Genomic DNA, 7,579 nt, shown 5'->3' with positions numbered 1-7,579 from the left:
CACTGTAGCTTTAAGTAGTAAACGACAACTGAAGTCCACAATTACAGGCACTGTAGCTTTAAGTAGTAAACGATAACTGAAGTCCACAATTACAGGCACTGTAGCTTTAAGTAGTAAACGATAACTGAAGTCCACAATTATAGGCACTGTAGCTTTAAGTAGTAAACGGTAGTAATTAGCAGACACTGAATCAGAAAGAGTCTCTGTAACGGACCGTTTCAGCATACAAGAGGATAAAACCCAGTTTAGGCGATAATCCCCTTTCCTCAGAAAGGCACAGCTACTGCAGAACATCAGAACTCACGAACTGGATATAGGTGAATAAGGTAGCACTCCAGCTGGAACCTCACAAATAGCTGCTAGCAGATGAATAGGAAAAGCAGACATCAGCTTACACTCCTAGCAGTCAAATCTCCAACAGCATACAGTGAATCCCCCCAAGAACGAGACAAGGCTCCGTGTTGAAGGTCAAGCAGTGGTCTGAGGTGCTGGGCACCCAGCCTGGTTTTTATTACATGAGTACACATACAGGCCACACCCAGGGGGAGGCATAAAATAACCAATAACATAGATGTTACCTCCCACACATCCCCCTTAGTGTGACACTTAATCCCATTATGTGTACAGTTCAAAATATACTTTTACACAACTTTCATAACTTTAAAACCATACATCACATTCACATAAAAATACAAATCCACAATCAATCCATTCAGGGGAACAACATATTAAAAAATGGCATGAATCCGACCAGGGGTTAAAAAGTTACTAAAAGTATCTTTTGTTCCTTCTGGCTCAAACAGTAAAAGTAAAACATCCCCACAATGCATCCTGACTTCCTCCCTTCTGCCCTGGAGATAATTGGAGAGGAAATCTAATTATCCAGGACTAGAGGCAGACTCCATTAACCACATGGTTGCAAAACAACATAAAACTCTTTAAAATACATAAAGTCACTTTTTATACATTAAACACAGACATTTAACATATCCCCAGATAGCTCAGGTCTGCGTGCACATTATTAGGTGAATGGCACGCAGACCACACAAATACAGTTTAATTGCCATGGAGCCAAAGTCTTTCATTATATGAATAGGCTCCATGGCATAGCTATCTGGGGGGTATCACTGCTCACACAGGGCAAGTACCGAATGGCCCCACTGTATTTAAAGGGCCAGAATGAGTGACATGCACTCTGTTAGGGCCGAATACTGTTTGTAAAGGGCCCAATCTCCCAGGGCCATAGTCCAAAGGCAGCAGGCGGGCAACCAGGCTTCTCCAGTTCTCAGTGGCGAGGTTGGTTTCGTCACAGTCTCTTAGTAGTGTTAATGAATTAGGTGATAAGAAGTTACAATAGCTGTTCCATAGGCTTTAACTGAAGCAAGACAGATGCAGCTAACTGATATAAAGTATGAGTTGAAGTTAGCTGTAACGGGTTTGTTTTATCGAAGGACTTTGGAGACAGGAAATGACAGCTTTGAGATGCAACGCTTATCACCGAGGTTTTACTTAGCTTCCGGCACATAGAACACTGGTTCCCGAGATCTCCTCAGAGGCGGTTATCCTGAATGGAGAGAGTTCAGCTTTAGTCGTGGATGAGGAGAGGTGAAGGGAACTTGAAGTCTTCCAGTCCGGTCCGGTAACAGAGGGCTTTCACAACGATGTTGTAGCCGGTTCGTGAGTACGGAACGTAGTTCAATAATCCAGCGTCGATCAGCTGGTGCGGTCGGATTAAATAAGGAGACCGTGTCATAAAGGGGTGTGGCTAGGCTCCGTGGAACCAGGAAGTAAGAGGATACCATAGTTTAGGCATGACAATGTCTTGATAAAAGTCCTGGTGTGAGGACTGAAACATTGATGTATTTAATAGGACGAAATAAAAGAAATTCTGAAACTCAAACTTATTACAAATCCCTCTGGAGTGCAGTTCTTTGGAAAGTTATGTTTTGGTTGGAATTTGGCCGGGCCCATGGTGAAAAAAATAAATAAAGGAAAATGTATTCCTACTTATCGTAATTTTCTTTTCCTGGCCATAGGTCATGGCAGCACAACCTCCCTATCCCTAATTAGACAGGAACCTAATTAAAACAGAATGTATAAGTAACCCCTACCACCCTCAGTCTTGTTTCCAGCAATATTCCAGGGCAGGATCTTTGTGTTGCCATGGTCTATGACCAGGAAAAGAAAATTACGGTAAGTAGGAATACATTTTTCTTTTTCCTGGCCGTATCCATGGAAGCACAACAATGGGTAATACCAAAGCAATAACCATGGCAGGGAAAGAAGTACACAAGACTTCCAAAATATGAATGCAAAGTGAAAACACACACACCTCATAAGGACATTGGAAATTAAAAACTGATTACCCACTATTGCCACATTACCAAGTTGACCTACTCAAATGTACCAAAGAAAATGTCTGAAAAAAGTATTGGTTGAGGACTATGCAGGCATTTAACCTATAAGTTCCAAGGAAACTTGGATACTGATGCTTAAGAGGGAGAAACGACTCTAGTGGAGAGCCAACAGACCTTCACGTACGGTAACCTCTAGAGCATAGTAGCCTGAAAATAGCCTAGACTATCCCTATGCTGATGGCTTAGTTCTCAGAGGATGCATACACGGACCAGGTAGGTACTTAGTCAAAAAGAGTCATATTTCTGGTATAACACAACCTATAGAAGTTTTTTAGCTGAAGACTATTTCCAACAGACTAAAGGAAGATTATCCATCCATTCCAATCTTAGAGATTGAAGTAAGAGTTTGCTGAAGGATGAAAGCATGTGCCAGCTGCCACATAGGTTATTAGAGAGGATCAAAACCAGTCTCAGAGAGATCCCGCATTGTTGAACAGGCAGAGTTGAACATTTAGCCAGTCTAAATATTTAATCGTTCACTTAGAAGCTGAGTTCCAGGTACAAACATCTGATATCCCAATGTATGAAGATGCAAGATACTCCCTTGTGTTGAAAACGTTAGTGTGGAACCATTCCTCCAGGATGAGGATCTTAATGGTACTGGGAACTTGAAAAGATGCTCTGTTCTTTCTGACATCCAAAAGAAAGGCTAGAGGTAGAAGGCTCGACCTTAAAAGATTCTTTCAGATATGAGGACCGGGCTCTGAAAATCATTTGGTCCACTTGAGGTACTGCAATAGGCTGAATATCCTCATCTGAAGATAATACCATATCTCTGAATGTCTCCATCTCCAAGAATTCCTCAGAGTATTCATTCTGGGAATTGTCTAGAGGATCTGCACTTTAACAGCTTCTATGATGTCTTGACATACCTCCTGTTTGATATTGCATAAAATACGGCACAGGGGTAGTTTGGCCTGTAGCCACTTTCAAACAGTCTGCACAGACACTTTACTTTTACAAGGCTCGCTTCTCATATGCCTCACAAAGGATCCTTTAGGGTGACTTCCCTTGTATGATCCGGATAATTTTCTCCCTATAGAGCTATCATTGTAGGGAATTCAAATTATTAATAGTCACTCTTGTTTGGTAACCACAGAAAAAAATAGAATGGCTTACCTATGTCTCTTAGAGTGTGACCTTTTTCTGGAAGCAGAGGGATCTGACTCCATAACTGCATAAAATTCCTATTTTATCCTTAGCAAAGCAAATCTCTACTAAAAAAGCAGAGATTAATAGATACATAAAAAGATGTAATATAACTTTAATATGGGAAAAATCATAATAAGAATTGTGCTTTTGGTGCTTAAACGGGGAAGCCAAAACGACACTGCAACTGTACTAAAATTACACAGTACACATACCTAAATTGTCATTCAATTCCCACCTGTGTATTTGCAGGGATTATAACACCGCACAACCGACCCTAGAGTAGAAAACAAAGTGGCGAAGGGCCACAAAGTGTACAAGCCAATAAAAACAATGTAACAATGAATGACACTCCCACATACAGTACACAATCCCTCCCCTCTGCCTGTGATATAATTAAGGCAGATAATGCATTCATTTAATAATCCCCAGGCAGAAAAAAACCACAATTTTGCAAAGTCCAATCAGTACCCCCAAAATACAACATATCCCCATTCCCTGATAGCCCTGATCTGGGTGAACATCGTATCCAAAAAATACCCAGATCAGAGCTGGGGTTCAGAAAATTCCTGGAAGTCTCTTTTTGACCGACCGCAAGCATGGTTTCATGCCCAAAACAGTTCTGGAGAATTAGGCGGGCGGTCTATTTCAAACTGTCGATGTACCGTCTTAAACCGTCGAAGTACCATTCAAATTACCGAACGGAATGGTGAATGAGCATAGTCAATGTGTGTCCCTTGTTCGTGGGCTTCAACTCACTGAACGCCGTTCGACTCCCGTTCGAATAGTCGAAGTTCCCTGGAAGGTAACTGTTCAGCGGTGTTTGAATGTCGAATGGCGGCCACTTCGACACTTCGAAAGTTTGAATCTGTTCCAGTATAAGTCCAAGAGGCAGAAACAATATATTTAACCCTCAGTTTACCACAGGGCCATAGTCACAGGGTAGGAGGCTGGCAAACAGGCCCCTCCAAAAACCAGTGGCAAGGTCACTTGCGCCACACCCTTTTATTACCTACCTTTTAGGTGTAGGAGGGTGACTCCAGGAGCGACCACATCTGTCTGTCTGTCTAACTGGTGAGAACTGTGACAGTACCCCCCCCCCCCTTAAAAACGACCTCCGGGCATAAGTAGGTTCTCCATCGTAATAATACACCTCTCCAGGGTCACTATCAGAATCCAGTGAGTCCCCATAGTCAAAGTCCTCAGTGTGGAATCCCTTAATTGCTTGGGATTTCCCAGTACCAGCTTCTGGTACGGCTGAAGAACTGTCCAGGTTTTTTAGGTTCCGGGTACAGGTGGCAAGTACTTCCACAACTTTGGCAGGAGCAGTGTTCGTAGCTAACAATGCTTTTTCGAACATTTCAAGGTCTTCTTTACGGACCGTAGTACTATTAGAAGCAATGGCACAATCCACAGGTAAATCCTTTTCAGGTGGGCAGGAAGTAGTGGTGGTACCACAGGAAGTAACTTCGGCAGTAGATGCAGGCGGCTCTGGAGCAGGGGGTGTAGTTTTTCCCATGGAAGCCAAGCATGGGCAAGAATAACGGCTCCCATGTAGCTTTTTAGGCTGGTATGCGGTGTACACAGGACGAAGGAAATTAGTACCCAGTCGGAGAGCTGGAGGTCTAGGAGGGCGAACAGGACAATGTGTGATGAAATGCCATTTTTCTCCACAGTAATAACACAGGCCATGGCTTCTCCTTCGGTCCCTTTCCCTAGGTGTCACTTTGCAGTAGACAAGTCCTAATTGCATAGGTTCCTCAGGGTCAAGTGGAACACAGGATACCTCTGGAGTTTTCCTGGGAACAGGATCATAAGGGGGCATCACTGGGGTGTAGTGTTGGTACTCGGTTCCTTGGTTACGAAGACTCCGCGATTTTTTAGTACGTGGATCTGGCTTGGGCATAGCAGTCTTGCATTGTGAGTCCATAGCAGTAATAAAGGATTCCCAGCTGACAAGGACAGGACTCTTCATCTGCAACATTTGGTGAGCCCAAACTTTGATGCGTCCAGACAACAGGTTGATAGCCGCTCTGACCCTGATGAATTCTGTGGCATAAGTTCGAGGCTTTAAAGAAAACAACACCTCGCAATCCATCTTGAATGACTGAAAGGACGTGCGGCTACCATCAAATCGGTCAGGCATGATGACAAACGGTTCCGGATAAGCGGGTTCCGGGGCTGGATGTACTGCGCCTTTAAGAAATAAAATTTCTTGCTGCAGCTCCGAAACAGTCTGGGCCAGGCTGGACACTTGCTGGGGCGAGGGTGAGCACATCTCTGCGGACTCCATATAGGTCAAGTCTTTTGTCAGGGTCTTACCTGAGTTGGGAGTCTGTAGCGCAGATATGTTGCTCACCCTTGCAGATAGCCACAGGCCGAGGTGGTCAGGTAAGAATTCACCTGGCCTGTGGGTCTGTGCACGGGGGCTGTGCAGGATGCAGTACCAAATACGCAGGACAGGCAAGGACTGAACCAGCAGGAATGTCGAGGGATAGCCGAGGTCAAAGGATGCCAGAGGTCAGGAACAACGAGGAGTAGCCGAAGTCAAGGGATGCCAGAGGTCAGGAACAACGTAGTCAGAAGCCGGGGTCAATAATATGAAGCAGATGAAACAGGAACACTGGTACGAAACAGGATCACAGGATCAAAGACTTGACACTGAGCACAGGGCGAGGCTGGGTTTAAATCATAGGCGTGCGCACGGGGTGTGCCGGGTGTGCCTAGGCACACCCTAATCCCCGCGGCACGCCTGTGAGTCCTGCAGGAACGCGTGGGAACAATGTTCCACTGTTCCTGCAGGCACTCTGCCACCCCCAAATGCCCTCCGAGTTCCCCCTGTCTTTGGGGGGGGAAGGGGGGAGGCAAGAGGTAATGGACCTCCCCCTGTCGGTCTCCATCTCAGCCGCGGCGAGAGAGCTGTGTGCTCTCTGCTCCCTCTCGCCGCGCGCTGTTTGCTTATGCCGGGAGCCGGAATATGACGTCATATTCCGGCTCCCAGCTACAGCAGACAGCCCGCGCGGCGAGAGGGAGCAGAGAGCACACAGCTCTCTCTCTCGCCGCGGCTGAGATGGAGACCGCCACCCGACCCACTGGACCCCAGGGACAAGTCCACGCCAGCACTCCAGGTAGGGAGGCTGGGTGGACAATTTTTAATAAAAAAAAAATGTATGAGTGTTTGTGTGTGTGTCTAAGTATGTCTGTGAGTGTGTGTGTCTAAGTATGTCTGTGTGTGTGTGTATGTGAGTGTGTGTGTGTCTAAGTATGTCTGTGTGTGTCTGTGAGTGTGTGTGTGTGTGTCTAAATATGTCTGTGTGTGTGTGTGTCTAAGTATGTCTGTGTGAGTGTGTGTGTGTCTAAGTATGTCTGTGTGTGTGTGTGTGTCTAAGTATGTGTGTGTGTGTCTGTGAGTGTGTGTGTGTCTGAGTATGTCTGTGTGTCTGTGAGTGTGTGTGTGTCTAAGTATGTCTGTGTGTGTGTGTCTGTGAGTGTGTCTGTGTCTAAGTATGTCTGTGTGTGTGTCTGAGTATGTGAGTGTGTGTCTGTGAGTGTATGTGTGTGTGTCTGAGTATGTGTGTGTGTCTGTGAGTGTATGTGTGTGTGTATGTGTGCCTGTGAATGTATGTGTGTGTGTGTGTCAGAGTATGTGTGTGTCTGTGAGTGTATGTGAATGTATGTGTGGGTGTGTGTGTGTCAGAGTATGTGTGTGTCTGTGAGTGTATGTGTGTGTATGCATATATATATGTGTGTGTCAGTGTGTGTGTGCACTTATATTTACACACAAGTGTATATTATTTTTTTGGGGGGGTGGGAATCTTGGGAGAGTTCTTACACTTTATTCCCAGGACTTGACCCCTGCCGGCAGGAGAGATCTCTGGATCTCCCCTCTCGGCTCATGCAGAGCCGGCACTATTTGAGTGCCGGCTCTGCTCTAAGCCTCCATGGGCCGGCGGGGAGATCAAAGACCTACCTCACCGGCCCACAGTAGCATGGAGGGAGGCAGGAGAGGACCC

The sequence above is a fragment of the Pelobates fuscus genome, chromosome 10, assembly GCF_036172605.1.
Source record: "Pelobates fuscus isolate aPelFus1 chromosome 10, aPelFus1.pri, whole genome shotgun sequence".
Lineage (NCBI taxonomy): Eukaryota > Metazoa > Chordata > Amphibia > Anura > Pelobatidae > Pelobates > Pelobates fuscus.
This window is presented reverse-complemented; position numbering follows the sequence as displayed.